Source organism: Anopheles merus, chromosome 2R (assembly GCF_017562075.2).
Source record: "Anopheles merus strain MAF chromosome 2R, AmerM5.1, whole genome shotgun sequence".
NCBI classification, from domain to species: Eukaryota; Metazoa; Arthropoda; class Insecta; order Diptera; family Culicidae; genus Anopheles; species Anopheles merus.
The window spans coordinates 29,126,196-29,143,470 of NC_054082.1; the positions used below are offsets into that span (position 1 = coordinate 29,126,196).

Genomic DNA, 17,275 nt, shown 5'->3' on the forward strand with positions numbered 1-17,275 from the left:
TTCTGCGCGTTGCTTTGTTCTGCTGTGGTCATTTTCTCTTCTCATTTTCTGTGGCGTGAGCATTAGACATTATCTTCATCCCTTTGCCCATCGACTCTGAAATCGATGTCATTCTACACAGCTCCCTTCCCTTCTGCAGGCGCGCGGTTGCAAAGCCGCTTTACTCTCGCCCCTTGGCTTGTCGTGATTCGTCGTCGTAGGGTCACCATGCTACCTGCCCCAACCATCATTAACCGTTAAGCAGACGAAGATGCACCTTGTACCCCATCCCCGTCCGGGGAGCTCCAATGTGTACGCGATAGGGTGTGTGTGTGTGTTCCACGCTTCCATCAGAGACACAGACGCATCTGCAACATAAAACTGCCCCTTTTCCCTAGCGGCCAGAACAGCAACACACCGAGAACCTACAAATGGATGGGCTCTCTCGCACATCTCTCCGGTGGAGGATTTATAAATATAAATTTAAAGTAAATATAGCCAACACTGTGTTTACACAGGCACCACCCGAGCCCCCGGTTCTACATCGGTCACCCGCGCTCTCGCGCTCCTTTTACCGTTCATTAACCCTTTCTGCTCGCTGCTGTGCTCTCTGTTCATCTTTGTTTCTCTCTGTTTCATTGCTTCGTCCTCCTGCGTAAGAAACGCTGACCGTAGTAGGTATAGTAGGGCAGGATGGTTCGAGTGGACGTGTTTTTGTTGTTGCTTCTGGTGGATCGGCTCTCGGTGCACTGTTTGGGGCGGCCAGAGCAGCGTGTCTGCCCATTTGCTTGGCAACACAACACCACAGAACCATTGGAATAAGCACTGCCAAGACACACACACGTACACCTACAGATGCGAAGGAAAATGGCAAAGGTTTAGAGTCGGGACAATCGGGATGTATTAGTTTCCGACTGTTTTAATAATCACTACACCGACAATTAGTATATTTTACTCGATAGGGGTGGTCCCGTGGTACAGTCGTCTACTCAAACGACTCAATAACAAGCCCGCCATGGGTTCAAGCCCCAAATGGACCGTCTCCCCGTAGCAAAGATTGACTATCCCGCTGCATGGTAATGAGCTAAGTCTCGATAGCCTGTACAGGCCGGCAAGTCCGCGAGGACACTGCGCCAAATAGAAGAAGTAGAAGAAGACTCGATCGTTCGACAGATTTGTCCATACCTAACAAGATAGGCACAGTCCATTTCCGAATGGCTAATGTCTTTCTCTTATTACTTCAATGTTTTCTTGTATCTTTTTATGTATTTGAATTTGCAATGAATAACTCATAACTTACCTTGCACTTGCAGTATCTATCCTTGCAGGTGGATAGATGTCGCTTGTTGTACTTTGTTGCTTCACTCCACTGATTTGACGGTTAAGCTGCCTAGCGGGGCTCACTGCTGCTTCCCGAACTAAACACACGTCCTTGCGACTGTGTTTGTCAAAGCTTGCGGCAAACTTCCCAAAGGTGTTGTCGTAATGTGCCGCCCGCTGTACTGCACCAGTTGTCGCTGCTGTGCGTCGTGGTTCGGGTTTTACGTTTGTTTATTTGTTTGTTTGTTTGTTGTCAAGCTACTTCACAAGGATTCACAAACGCGCGCGCGCGGGGCTGCAGCCGAGGTATTATTGTTTCGCGTGCGTGCCCTTCCCCCCCACTTTCGCGGGTTTGTGATGCTGTTTCTTTGCTTCACTCGGCTACTACTTCACTACACATCAAGCGTGAACATGATTTGTTTGTCGCTGCACATAACACGCACACACACACACACACACACACAGAAATTCACGACGCACGACCGTTTGATTCATTTCCTCCTTCCTAACCCCGTCTTGGCGACTGCATGGGCAAAAACTGGCGATGGAAACACGTCTTCGGCCCACTTTCTCGCCAACTGGGGACTCCCCTTCTTCCTCCTGCTTCTCCGCTGGGGCTCCACAACATCAACACGACGCCACCGCGCTCGCTGTGGCCGTTGGTTTTCTGCTTTGTATCGGGCTCGGTGTCGACGCCTCCTACACAGCAACGGCAAACGACGGGCGATCGCGTACCAAGGGTAAGTAGCGTAGTAGCGCGGGATGCGACATGCACCAACACCATTATCGTATCATTGCACCACACACCCGCCGAACGGACAACCCCACACAACACTCACGCGCACACGGTGCGGGGGGGGGCTTTACGGCTTGACACATGCACACCGCGTCCATCGCCGGACGATGATGCCCATTGTTGTTGTTGTTGTTGTTGTTGCTGCTGGGACCATGGTCTCACCGTGCGGGCAGACACGGGCACGCGGCGGATTCCATCTACTGCTGCTGCAAACGAGCGGTGGCCACCACACAACAACGGCACCGACGACGACACCACATTCACCTGATGCATACACAACAAAACGCTCGCACCCCGCAAATACACGCTTGGCAACGAAACAATAAGCCAAAGCGGAAACAGGTGCGCGATGTATCACATAACTTAAGAACTGATCTTTTTTTTTATTATTGAAGAACCAAAAAAAAAACCTCCCCGTTGCACTAATCACATCACGCACTCTTGCCGCACTTATACACTGTGACACGCACTCCTACACTTCAAGGAGTGATAACGCACACACACGCAAGCACTGCATCGAATCATTTAGTGCTACTTGGGCACGATTACAACTGTCACTTCTATTGCACTGTTGGTTGGAGAAGAAGAGTCGCGTTTATATTTACAACACACTATTGCACCGGAGAAGAACGGCCTATAGAGAAGAGGGTGGTGGTGGTGGTGGTGCTGCTGCTGCTGCTCTGCTGGACTGCTACTATATTTACAAACTCACGATACATAAACACACACACACACACATATACACACGTATCGTTTCACTGTACACTTTATAATCAAACAGCCAAACCACAGTTCACGTAGTAAACATCATCGGCCTGTGGAACGAAGGGAACGAGCAAACGGGGGAAAAAGGAATATAGTATTAGTGTAACTTACTACTATAATGCAACCATTTATACATCACGTGCAATTTTCACGGCACGTCGCCGAAAATAAACCCTCAATCTGAATCCCACTACGGCACTACTCACACACACACGACGCCGCTGTGCATGCTTGTCTTCCTAAGGTTATCTCCTACCACAGGATGTACGAGAAACGGAAGTCTATTATATGGTCTAGTGATGGGTAAAGTTGGCAAACATTCTGGAGTCGACTAATATAGGTCCGCCCAGCATTATCCGGAGTCTTTCGGAATCGTCTGGAGCCGTCCGGAGTCGTGTGAAGTCGTGCGTAGTCGTCCGTAGTCATCCGGAGACGTCCGGAGTCGTGCGTAGACGTCTGGAGTTGCTCGGAGTCGTCCAGAGTCGTCCGGAGTCGTTCGGAGTCGGAACCGTTTGAAGACGTCCGGAATCGAAATCGTTTGAAGTCGTCCGGAGTCGTCCAGGGTCGTCGCCCAGAGGAATTCGCCGGACTACGGTCGACACCGTTTCCGAACGACTCCGGGCAACTCCAGACGATTCCGGACGACTCCGTACGACTTCAAACCAATCCGAATCCGGACGACTCCAGACGACTCCGGACGACTTCGCACGGCTCCGGATGATTCCGGACGACGCCGACTCCGGGCGGACCTAATGGTTCCGATTTTGCCGGCAACGGAATCGGACCAACAATAGTCGAAGTCGGATAGGAGTGGTGAGTGCACTCCACAAATCACATCACTAATACGGTCTCCCGTCTGTCCTGTCAAATGAAAACTAAATCCAAGCAAGCGACGAACGTTCAATTGCCCTATCAAGCAACAGCGGTTTTTTGTTTGTTTTCAGAACGCTTCTGTACACCCAGCTCACGGCTCGATGGCCCAGGATGATGATGCTCTATGCTGCTTCGGCTGCCTTTCTCCCCATACATTCTCCGCAAGCACCACAGAAAAGCGCACAGAGAGAGAGAGAGCTCGCGCGTATTTTGTTGCCTTTATCGTGCATGTTGCTGCAACGCCGTTCCAAAGCAATTCGAGCGCGCGCCCGTGTGTGTGTGTGTGTGTGTGTGTGAGTGTGTGTGCGAATGGGGTGAATCAAAGAGGAAGAACGATGACATCAGCTGCAGAGGGCAGTAAGATTCGTGATGGCGATCGCGAATTTTAACCGTACCAAACCATAGACACCACATCGACACGAACGACCAGAAGGGGGTGGTAAGGGTGCAAGGTGGGATTATAGTACAACAAAGAGAACGCCAACAGCGATACAACAATCCCGGTATATATATGGAGTGATATATAGAGAGAAAGAGAGCGTGTTGTGTGCAGAAAAAAGAAACGGCAGCGGAAAAATCCACCAAGTGTGTGCAGTGGTGTGTGCGATGATTTAGGGGGGAAAAGCGATGGAGAAACCGATGATGGGTCACACTAGAACGGACGAGTCACATCAACCCTGGCACTCACTGGAGGGACAAAGGCTCCGTTGAATATGTAAGTTTGGATTTACATTACAATGTAGTGCGCTGCGTGAAGGGGGGCCCCGCCACAGATTGGTTAACATCGGGGAGGAGCGCTTTTTTGTTGTTGTGCCATAATCTCTAGTATTGGGTGTTGGGGCAAAGTGAGGTATTACAGGCACAGGCCAGCGAGATGGAAGGTAGATTGGTAAAGCACGAACGGAGATGCTCTGGTGAGATTGTTGGAACGGATGTAGCAAAAATAAAGCATCATACTAGATTAATTTTCAAGTTTCTTTGTTTGAGGTCTACGTGATTCCTATTTACATAAAAAACAAGGGAAAGTCCACACATGACCAATGCTTCATTTGTTAACGATCAAGTTTAAGATCAAATCCGATTCGAAGTTCGTCGCTTAGCGTGCCAAAGCTGTAATGTCAATTTTTAGGTTCGTAAACTAGCACAAATAATACGAACTAAAACCGGTCATTCCGATGCAGGGATGCAAAAATGATGAAGATCGAAATCGGGTTGTTTCAGTAGTACGGATTTTTTGTTCGAAGCAAAAAAAATAAGTAAAATCGCGCTCTCTTTTGGCACCATCGCGTTATCTTCTATTCTTTTTAATCATGTTTGCAAGAGCTTCGTAGCTGATGTACATGACTTGTCCGGGTCTAAGCACAACACACACACACACACACACACACACACACACACACACACACACACACACACACACACACACACACACACACACACACACACACACCACCACACACACACCACACACACACACACACACACACACACCACACACACACACACACACACACACACACACACACACCACACACACACACACACACACACACCACACACACACACACACACACACACACACACACAACACACACACACACACACACACACACACACACACACACACACCACACACACACACACACACACACACACACACACACACACACACACACATGTTCATCAAGAGTCAGGTCGGATTAATATCGCCACGGCGCAGAACAACATTCGAAGGAGCTGTTCCCAACCAGCTCGCCGAAGCCGTTTGGCAGCCTGCCCAGCCCACAGCGCTTGGTGGCGAATGTTCTTCATTTTCCTCCCATTCCCAACCGATGTAATTTCCTGATGGCCTTTTTTCCACCACGCGCAGAGACACTCTAATAATTAATCAAGAGAGCATTCCTTCCGTCAACCCGTTAGGATGTACACATCAGCATCACACACAACGGCAGCAGCTGGCACGCTACTCTACACAAGGCGTCACAGGGTAGGTGGTGCCAACTACAAGACAACAAGAGGAAGAGAGAGAGAACGCGATCGAGAGACAGAAATGCGTCATACAGGAATCGGCAGAAAAAGTTTCCATTCCACGTATGGAGGTTGAGACGATGCCCTTGGATCGGGATTCCTGTTCTTTTTGCACATCGAGTGCAAGACACGGGAAATGAGAAAGCCTCCCCCCTTGGACTGTCGCTCACTGTCTCGGGGTGAAAATTGGTTCCTCCTCGGATCGGATCTGGAAATAGAGTGAGAAAGAGAGAAAGGAAAACGGTACATTAATACACTTTATTACTCATTAATGCACGACCGATGTGTGTTAAAACATCAATTGCAGTGTGATGCATTCTTCATGTTTGTTTTTTTGTGTTTCTTCATTCCCACGTTTTGCTGTTCTACTTCTTGTGATTGCACACCCTTTTGCACCGTCTACTCTATTGGACAACTGTGAGTGTTGGATGCACTACAAACATCCCACAGAGTGGAGGCATGTTTACGCTGCCAACACAAACTTCCACTGGCTCGCGCCAGTCAAAGTTTACACAAACGAAATCCCATCGAACAGAAAACGGATCCAAAGAAATGGCAAATGGTCGCGATGTCGTATCACTGGGTGGAGGAGTGGTAGAAGCGGGCGGCGGAAGACAGAAGGGTTAAGTTCTCGCGATCAGTAAAATGGTTGACTAACGACAGCGGAACACCACGATACGACAACTGGACGTTCGCGCGCCAGCTCTTTCCCCCCCCCCTGTCTCTCTCTCTCTCTCTCTCTCTCTCTCTCTCTCTCTCTCTCTCTCTCTCTCTCTCTCTCTCTCTCTCTCTCTCTCTCTCTGTATGTGTCCCACTGCGACCGAGTGCTTGTAGCGCTGGCTTACGCGTTGGGAATGACGGTTGGGGCTCAGTTTCATTTAATTGCACTTCTTTCCCGTTCACTGCGCAACGGCGCTCCACACTATTGTGTGTCATTCTTTTGTTTGAGATGCCCCTTTCCATCAGTCAGTTCAGTGCCAGCAGGATGAATCAATGTAGCGCACGCAAAGAGAGTTTCTGCACTCAACCGTATACTACTACTACTACTACTACAACTACTAAACGATTCATTTCATTCGACACAAATCGTAAAAACGTGCACGGGCAGCATGCCGCAGAAGATTTGTTGGTATTTTCCCTTTTAAAAATACATATCGGTGTGTTTTATTGTTTCTCTCGGGTAGAACAGACGCCAGAGCTAGACGCAAAGCCAATAGTAAATACCATTACCTAATATCATTACGCAAATTGCCCGCCATCCCGGGAAAATACAACAAAAAATGGCACCCGTGGGTCCTGACGTCTTTCTTCACGCTGTGAAAGTGTGCAGAGCCGAGACGCTCTTTAAACGTGACCAGGAAATGTTGACCGTTTTTTTTGGCCAAAACATTTGCCTACAAAATCTCCGCTGCTCTCGCGAATACCTTCCCATCCACGGGGTATATTAGTGACACGTGTGTGTGTGTAGGTTTGTGTCAGTAGTTACCTCTGTCAAGCAAAACACGGAGTCAGCACAACATCGCACACAGGCACAGCCGCGTTGTTAATTAGCAAACGCGAGGCACAACACGCAGCCGCTAAATGCTTGCTGTGCGCGTTGTTATCGGTAGTTGCCCCCCAAAAGGTTACTACACTAAACCAAATTCGTGAAATTCACCACCAAAAAGGCGGCAAAGCGTGGCAGTTATGGAAGGGGGGGGGGGGGGGGGGGGTGCATCAAACACCAACATAACGCGCGCAAGCTCTGCTGGTTTCAATGTCAACTCATCAATGTCAACGGTTAAGATAAAGGACAAAGTGAGGCCCCGTTGCCGTACGGCCACGTTTGTATACACATACACACAACACCGCCACTGCCGCCGAGAGCTTTTCCATTATCGCTACTGTTTTGCTTTGACACAAAACCACAGACCCGTGCCAGCCTAGCCAGAGAGCGACTGTGCTGATGACGTAAACCAAACAGAGGGTGGTCGTCGGCGGCAAACGAGAGTTGAGCGTCCTGCTTAAACGTAAAAAAAAACTGTGTGATAAAAGCAAACTAATGTCCGTTTTGCAATAAATTTGTTCATCAGTTGGCAATGTTTATAGTATTGCGGCTTGAAAGCGCGGAAAGAGACTATTTTGATCACAATTTGACAGCTTTGTAGTGTTATACATTATGGCTACATGTTAATTCTAATGCCCATTCTCCTTTGAATTTAACACCCAAATTCTTTCCATACTCTTCCTCACTCACCAGTTGAGACATCGCCTCGAACTACACATATTAAGCAGCACTCACGTGCGTCACCGAGCGCACTGTAAACAGCGCCATCTGTCTCGCAAACGAACGTGGCGGCCATACCGAGCGGTGGGGCGAGCGCTGCTGAGAGATGGCAGAAACGTTTACACTACACCAAGGCGCACACAGCGGCAGCGGCGGCGGCGGCGGCGGCGACGGATATCAATGTAACGTGTTTCCATTCACAAGCAGCGATACATTTCGGTAGAACAAACACACTGTTGTGCACGAACGCGCTGTAGACGATCGCAAATTGTGAACCGTGAGCTGATGAAGGGTTAGGGTTGTAGCTGTAGAACACAGCTCGAACACATAGCTTTTTGTGTTTTTGTGTTGGGTTTAAACTGGTGTGCGCAAACACACCAACGCCACCGCACAGAGGGGTGTAGGTGGATGTTAGGGGGAGAATTTAAGATGGTATATTTAATTAGTTGACAATTTCGACAATTTCGATTGACAATTTCAAAGGATATTATTCGTATTAAAGATGTTTCCCAATTTCATGGTTTCAGGACAATTTGTTTTAATTTAATTCTTAAAGCATCTATTTATGTGGTTTATACATAGATGGCTACATTATACAAACACCTTTAGAAAGGTACGTTATTCTTCCTTTATATTATGTGCACAGATTGAAATTAATTTGTCTTGTTACAAATATATTATGAACACAATTATTGCTTAAGGTACTTTTTTAGTATCACTTTTAACTGCGATCTTTTGTTGTTTTGACCGCCGCAGAACTTGAATTTGACATTTTTTTAAGTTTTTGTGCAAAAAGAAATTTCGTGTCAGGAACTCAGTACTTGAAGATATGATAACGATATTAAATATGTAAAGAACAAAGCAAAACGTGTTTTTCCTAATTACTTTTGGAGTGTTTCTTGTACCTAGAACTCAAGAATGACACCATTCAAAACTTCTATGAAGCAACGTAAGGTACAATTGCTGAGCAGAGAAAATCAAATAAAAATAATGATAAATTATATAATTATTATTATGGTGACGCCATTTGGGTGTCTAACAGAGTAGTTGAATTCTGAGCGATCGCATTGGCCCATAAAACTAGGGTCTTATTAGTAGTGGATACATCTGATTCAGATTCATGAATCTGAATTTATCTTTGAAATGATTGAATGCACCTGAATGTCGGTTGGCAAGATTCATGAATCTCAAAAGATTCATATATCTCGAAAGATTCTCGAATCTCTAGGGATTTATAAATTTCCAAAGATTCATAAAGCTTCAAAATCTTATTATTCTTCTTATAGACGCAATAACTTTGGCATGCCAGCCTATACAGGATTTCGAGAATCCTTGGTATTGTGCTATGCGGAGACGGTCCATGCGAGGGTTGAACCCACAATGGGCATGTTGTTAACTTGTGCGAATTAACCACTGTACCATGGGAGCCCGCAAATTCAATATTTTGAAAATCTTACATGTCTAAAGATTCATGAATCCCTGGAGATTTATGAATCTCCAAGGAATCATAAATATCTAAAGATTGAAGATTCTTGAAAGATGCATGAATCCTTAAGATTCATAAATAACCTTTGGAGATTCGATTCAAGATTCATATCACTCATCACAGCAGAAAATTGAAAAGTCCGCCCAACGCGCTGAGGTGAACCACTGTGCACTATTTAGAACAAATGGCCATTCCGAGCAACTGGTACGATGCACGGTGGTATCGGTGTAACGCTATCCGTTGTGTTTGAACGGAGGCTTACACACCAGTAAATCTACCGACAATAATTGGCCATGCGATAGATAGTGCGAGCCAACAATCACAATCAGCAACAGCCGCGGGCAAGAGAGACGAACGCGCAACTAATCAAATATCAACCGCCATCAAACACACATCGATAAGGATGATGATGGTCGGCTGATTGAAATGTCGGGGAACTGCCGCCTGCAGCAGCAGAGAGAGCTGCGCCGCGTACTGGTGACGCGTTTTTTGTTTGCACGACTGTTGTCCACGGTACTCGTGTGCTAGAGTGTGCGCGCACGTTACACGCTTAAGTAACGCTTGTTAGTCGCCGCAGCCCGAGCGATGATCATCGCGCGTCTCGTCGTCGTTATCTCGCCGCTTGCAGCTGGTCTGTTATCTTGCTCGTCCGCCCCCTCCCTCCTCCTACGGTAGCTGATGGTAGGTGAGTAGTGGATTTGACAGCTGTGTTTGACTCGCTTGTCGTGGCCTTTCTTTACCTTCTTCCCGCTCCTCTGACCATCATCCCGTCATCCCGTACGACAGTTGCCACGGTCAAGACTAAAAGTAGATGGATCGTTTCCAACGCTTTTTTTTGCTTCTGTTTATTCGCTTTTAAACCACCTACCCCCCCTCCCCCCCCCACTCGCGCCTTTCCTCTTTCTCCTGTCGGTGGCCATCGTTCGCCGGGCGGAGACTTGCAAGGGAGCTGCGATTGCATCGGACGCGCGCGTTTGAAGAAGAGGCGTCTCCGTGTACAGCGAGAGTCACACGTCCCTAGTATGCGCTTTGTTTGCTCGCTCTATCGCAAAAGGGAGTGTAGCGAGAGAGCGGGAGAGAGAGAGAGAGAGAGAGAGGTGGTGCTGGTGCGGTGTTGGTGTGCATCAATTTCATTGAGCTGATATATTTGTGAAGCGATTACTGGTTGCAGCCGGCAAAGAAGGAAGAGGGGAGGAAGTGCAAACCGATGGTCGTTAGTTTGCTCGGAACAGTCGTTAGTTGCTCGGTAACAAACAAACACAGCTGATGGGATGGTGTATGGCCGATTACTAAAAGAGTACCCCAGCCATTAGGGGTTACGTTCGAGGTTTACAGCAGGCTTCAGGCTCGCTGACGGGTAGTAAAGGTAGTTAAATATGAATATTGTGTTTTTAGAGGTTATTGGTAGTTTCTGGATGATCGCCATCGCCAAGGCGCCAATGTATGTCGCCACGAAAATATATCGAGATGTTTTGTAACAAAAACAAAAACAAGACTAGCAATATTAGCAGACAATTTTCCAACTAAATGCTCTAAAACTAATATATAATTAACTAGGTGCTATTTTTTATTACTTTTACGAAATAACAATCAGAAATATTATTTACTTTAAGTTATAAGAAAACATATCAGTTTAATTATTTATCATTTTGTACACATGTAGCTTGCAACACTCTGTTTTGATTGTATTTTTTTAATTTTTAAGTAATTTACATAATATTAGTTTTACAGGGATTTTAAGTCAGTTTCGAATGCAAACATTGTTATTCATCGCATGCAAAATGTTGTTTCATATCGATCTGACATTTCATTTCCATCACAATAGTTTTTAATTTCTACAGCATGATTTTCAACACGACTCAAGCTGGATTGAGCTGGACAGTTCTTTGTTATGTGTTGAAAATCATGTGTTGAAACTGAAATTTCATTTTGAAACAAATAAACCATTTGACAGCTCTTGAAAACCATCTTGGATGCGGTAAATAACAATGTTTATATTCAAAACTGACTTGGAAAACCCAGTAGATTGCAAGGCAAAATTAAAAAAAAACCCTTGCAAATTGAACAAAAAAAAACATCATAAGCAATGAAAAAAGCTTAACTTAAAACAGTCAAATTGCGCAATATTTGGATCAATTGGAAGAAGGGTTTAAGTTAAGCGAAATAATAACAAGATCACTTTTTTGTATTATTTGCTTAATTGTTCATCTACAATAATAAATGATGAGGTTATTTTGAAAAGAAATTTCCTTTCTTGTAATCCGTCACAGAATAAAATATTATTTTTTGGATCACAATACTTTGCGCAAAAAAAAAAAAACAAATCGCCTACCCACACATACAATCAATGTGATCGAACACGCTGGAACAGGCCACCAAACAAAAAAAACGGCAGTAACGCGAAAATGATAGCCTTCCGCACTGCCGAATCTATTAACATAAGCCCGAGCGAGAATATGCTCCACAACCAACCGGTTTTGACTCCACTCGAATGCTAAAAATGTCTACCGAAGCCACCACGGGGATAGCAGCATTGCTTCACAGAGCGAGCGTGTACCTTCGACGTCTGGGGATCTTCTTCTCGGCGACAGTGTGAAGTGAGATCATAAATGGGGAGTTATTTTCGCAAATTCTTCCAAAACACGACGCACGCCTGTGTGTGTGTGCGTGCGTGTGGAGAGGGGCAGTCGGTGACGGATCTCCACCGATTGGATCATGGGGAGCTTGAGCTGGAACAGCAGTAAATGTTGCCGCTGGTTTTTTTGTCCTCAAGCTAAATTAAAATTGATCACCCTTATTTAGGCAACGGAACGAGTTTATAAAGTAGTGGAACAAACCTCAAATTACCATTGAGGCATAAACCTCGTTCCTCCCCTTGCAAAATGAAATCTTACTCCATACGCTCCACATTTATGTACGATCGAGCCATTATAACGCGGTTTGCGACAACATTTTCATGCTCCACAAAACTGAAGTCACACAGTACACGCACACGCACACACACGCCAACAACAGCCAACATCGGCGTCCTTGCCATTGACACTCCGAAAAAAACGTGCCAAGCGTCCCGCCGCATCTCGGAGAAGGAGAAGAGAGAGAAAGAGAGCGAAGTGCGATGAAAAAAGCGAAAAATAAAACACTCCCCATACATTTACACATCCCTATAAATCCACCCTATCTCCCCATCAGTGTGTGTATATGTGTGAGTGTGCAAATCGAACACTTTACAACCACACTGCAAGGGGTGCAGCAACAAACACGATGATGAGGGGAGGGCCACAAGAATCCACCGATGGTGGCGGTTGTGTGTAGTAGAAGCAAGGAGAAAGCCCCGCGAAGATAACGACCCGCGTCACCGCATGTAACCCCTAAAAACAAAACGTTGAAAAAGGTGAAAAATTGATGAAAACTGTGCGCCCACACGAGGAAGATGGCGGGCGCGGGCGGTACTGTCAAGATTCACCACCCCCAACAAGCCCACACTTCCTCCCCACACACACTAGATGATGATGATGCTTATTCGCTGCTGCATTGGCTACTCCGTCCACCATTGCGCTTTGCAAAACTTTGGCGACTTTTCACGGTTCTCGGTCGTGAAAACAGAAGCTACAGCCCCTCCCTCTCCCTCTTCCCATTAAACGCCGCCACCAAAACTTTCCCGTTGCTTTTATCCATTCATGCTTGTGCTGTGATTCCGTGTCTCTCTTTCGCTTTCGCCTTGGTGGAGGGGGTGGTTTAGGTGGCTGAAAGTGGGGAAGGGGTTATTGCTCTTCACTTTTCTGCTGCCCTTCATCCTCTCTGCTCTATTCGATGATGATGGTTGCGAATTTTTTCGCGAGCTATCATTCTCTTTCCGATTTTCATCCGCTCACCATTTCGTTCTCTCACTCTCTCACTCTCTCTCTCTCTCTTTCTCTCTATCTCTCTCGTTTTGACGCTCGGTTGGGACACTGTTGGGGAGTGAATTTATTCTTTCTTATCGTGAGTTTTGTTTGCTTCGTGTGTAGAGTGTTCCCTACGAGCCGTATAGAAAGAGAGAACGAGTGCCCCTTTAGCCTTTTGTCTTTTTCAACCAAAGAAAACACATTTTTAACGCGCGTCCACGATTTGGCGAGGAGGTCGTTTCCCGTACAATCGATTGCACCACGGCATCATGGAGGACCGCGGCCATTACCTTCCCCGTGTACTGAAATCGTGATATTGTTGAATGGAATTCAACCTCTCTCTCTTTCTCTCTCTCTCTTCCCCGCTAGGTAAACAAAGGGTTTGTTGTCGCTGTTGCTAGGCTAACACCGACATCGTAAAGGAGCGAATCGCCCCTGCAGAGACATACAGACGTCACTCAAGGCCATACGTATGGCCACAGCTGGTACAGGGGAAGGTGTTGCTTGCCATTAGGTATTATTTAGCGAAAACTAGGGAATGTATCCCAGCGCAAGTGATATTAAAGGAAACATAACACCACTGAATAGCTCAATTAATTAACGCTTGTTACGACAAATGTAGCACCGTTTATTTGCAATACATTCCCCTATCATTATCAGCCATTTTTAATCGCTGACATCGGTTTCTCTCTCCCTCTCTCTCTCATTTTCTCTCTATCGAATGAACGAACGGTGAATAAAACCTAGGGCAAGTCTCGTCGATATAGAAGGTTGACATATAATTCATAAATGTTTCAAAGATCAATTACAAGCGTATTGAAATCTATCGGAAAATCCTTCAAAATACAACATGCATCCCTCGAGATTTTGTAGTCTGCTTTTATGGAAAACATCTTTTTAAAAAAGCCAACCAAACGAACAAAATAAACACTAATAGACCACGATTTGTGCGCCATGTATTCAGTGTCAAGGGTTTATCGCCCGGTTCGTCGGTCGATAAGTTTGGGTTGGATGCCCTGCTTCATTGCGCGGCTCCCTGCAAAGTCAGTTTGAATGAGACACATTCATGTTCACCTTCACAATATCACGATTCGGTGTGTGATGCTTGTCAGCGTGTGAGTGTGTGTGCTAGTGATTGCTTATCGTTTTGTAAATAACCGCACATAAGCAGCATAAGCATCCCAACGTTCAAGCCGAACCAGACACACACACACACAGATTGAGGGAAATAATAAAGGCTCGATTTATCGAGGAAACGAGTCTGTATCGCATTTACGCTACGGATATGAATATTCGGACGGACCAGTTACACATCCATCACTATTGCCGTTTTGTAGAGACCAATAAGTTGCCATCTTTTATGCAGAGCCTCATAACATCAAATACGAATGTTACACTCAGTTCAGCATCATTTGGCTCAAACGAGATCGCCTTAACGAGCCAATAAAACGGAGATCTCTGTAATGCAAACAATAAGACTTCTTTCGGTCAAGTGTTTTTCATCCCTCCGGCTACACGAACAAACACAAGGGCTGTTGTTTCAACGCTTTTCGCTCTCCGTGGGTTTCGGGGCGGCTGCTGACGAAATCATTCCACCTCACATTCACCAAGCCATCAATCTTGCCGCGTGTACCATCATCGCGCCAAGCACCACACGTATCGATTGATGCAGATAAAACAAACAACATCGGTGGTGGTAGAGTTGTTTTAAGGTCTAAACGAAAAAGAAACGTGTGTCGTTTTTTTTTGGCAAACGCAGATTTAACAGCTGCTGATTATGTTCTTCGCATACATTGCTGTTTACACCGTTCGGCAACAGAGAGAGAGAGAGAGAGAGAGAGAGAGAGAAGAGGGAGAGAGAAGAGAGAGAGAGGAGCTTATGTGGTGTGCATCAAACTCATACCACCACAAGGTCGATGCGTTAAACCAGCAAAGTAAAGCCAACAGTGCACTCAAACCGGATACAGAAATGGAGTTGTTTCCTCGCTTTTTTTTAAAACCTCCCAATATTTGGTAGGACACAACGCTACATACAACATGATACGGGGTTTGTGTAATTTTTACTGCCTGTTTCATCAGCAGCTTGTAGCACCAAACGACAACGATAAAGCGCGTTTCGATTGGACACGATTGATAGCAAATCATTCTGCTTATCGGTGTCCCGGACCATTGACAGCTGTCATACGATGCGACACAAATACGTCGTGATTCAAACGGGAGTTGGTGCCATGCACTGCTTTTATCATAAATTGCAAAGAAAAATGTAACAAAACCAAAAAAAAAAAACGACCGTCGAAGACGTTCCAATATCGCACCATCTTCGACCGCGACGACGACCAATCCACACACGAACCAGTAATGCAATCAATGAACACAATGTTGGAAATAGATGAATGAAAACGACTTCACCACACCATGGCATGTGGCTGGTGGCGGAGCAGGAAGGGTGGTGGTGCTTTCTCAAAAATAAAAGCATGAAACGTTTAAAAGCAAGACACGAAGAAAAACCACGCTAGAAACAATTCGGAAAGCGCGAAGATAGCTGCTGGAGCTCCCTTGGTTGCTGTTGCTGGTGCGCCACACTACTGCCCACTACTCGGCACCTGCCAGCGCGCGTCTTGGCTGCCCTTTTTTCAAGCGTGAACACCGGCTCGTGTATGTTGTGCTGTGTGTGTGATGAAAAACACATGGCCGTCGAGAACTGTTCGCCTGTCGCAGACAGTCGGGATGTGGGTGGGTGGGTTGGTGGGTTGTAGTAGCAGGGAGGCGTTCGCCGCTGTATCGCCACAGCCCTGCGAGTGTTTCAGTATCGTATTTGGGTGTAGGTGTAACTGTGTGTGTTTGTTATGTGTGTTCATTGATAATTTTGCGACGAGGCACACACTCACAATCGTGCGGTGCCACAAGACTATTACCGTCGTTGGGTGTAAGAGGGAGGGGGAAGGGGTTTGCGCAACATCGTTTGTAGTAATGTTAATATTAGATCAAATGGGCACAGAATAGTGATGGGAAAAATTAATCTCAATATCAATCGAATTCCAATCGAATCGCAATCCCAATCGAATCCCAAACCCAATCGAGTTGCAATCCCAAACGCAATTGGGATTCAATCGAATCGCAAACGAATCCCAATCCCAAATGTATCTTTTAGGGATTCAAATTCTACAGACGAAATCCGATCCGATCGAATCTTTCTAGGGATTGAATCTTTGAATCTTTCGAATCTTGAATCTCCCAACACTAGGACGGCAGCACTATTTAATGACTTTGTTTATTATTTCGTCTCATTATAATCGACTTATTTAATTATTGCTTTCCTAAGATGACATTTGATTTATTGTCCCCATGTTTGCCAATTTACAGTCACCCATGGGAATGCCTTTTTACCCCTTGGATTAAATCCAACATGCGCCACACATAAAGAGCGTGGGTGGTCTCTACGACGTGCGATGATTAATTCTAATTATTGTGCAAAATAACCCACCGCTTCATTGGGGAGCTGTTTCTGGTTCATCCCATGATGGCACGATCTGCAGCACATCACGCGATGATTCACACAATCACCCCCCAAAGCTACACACAAATCAAACCGTTCAAAACGACGTAATAGTGAAATCTCTCTAAGGTGAATCTTCAGTGGACCGTCTGCTTAGAGAGATATTTTTGTTGAGGAAAACTAATGAAGATGTTGCTATGAAGTAGCCAAGAAACCACGAGAAAAACATGGCCTCTTTTGACCAATATTTTTGTGAATTTCGGCGACCAAATCCCATATGCAGCTGGAAGGATATTCGCCTTAAGGAGATATTTATCTTGAAGAGACATAAAATGTATGCAATATGAAGGGACCATTAAAATCTACATCGTAAAGAAACAGT

At 45.8% G+C, this 17,275-nt stretch overlaps 1 protein-coding gene across 11 annotated transcripts in view; it reads right to left on the reverse strand.

Moving 5' to 3' along the window:
• Window positions 1–17,275, reverse strand: part of LOC121588037 (putative transcription factor capicua) — a 54,327-nt gene that overhangs the window by 25,419 nt on the left and 11,633 nt on the right. For 10 of the 11 annotated variants that reach the window (XM_041905542.1, XM_041905541.1, XM_041905543.1 and 7 more), the window contains exon 2: window positions 1,280–2,910. The gene's annotated coding sequence lies outside the window, so the exon portion shown is untranslated. Of the gene's footprint in view, window positions 1–1,279; window positions 2,911–3,066; window positions 3,090–17,275 lie in introns of those variants that run through there. The other variant, XM_041905546.1, reaches the window with a different exon arrangement.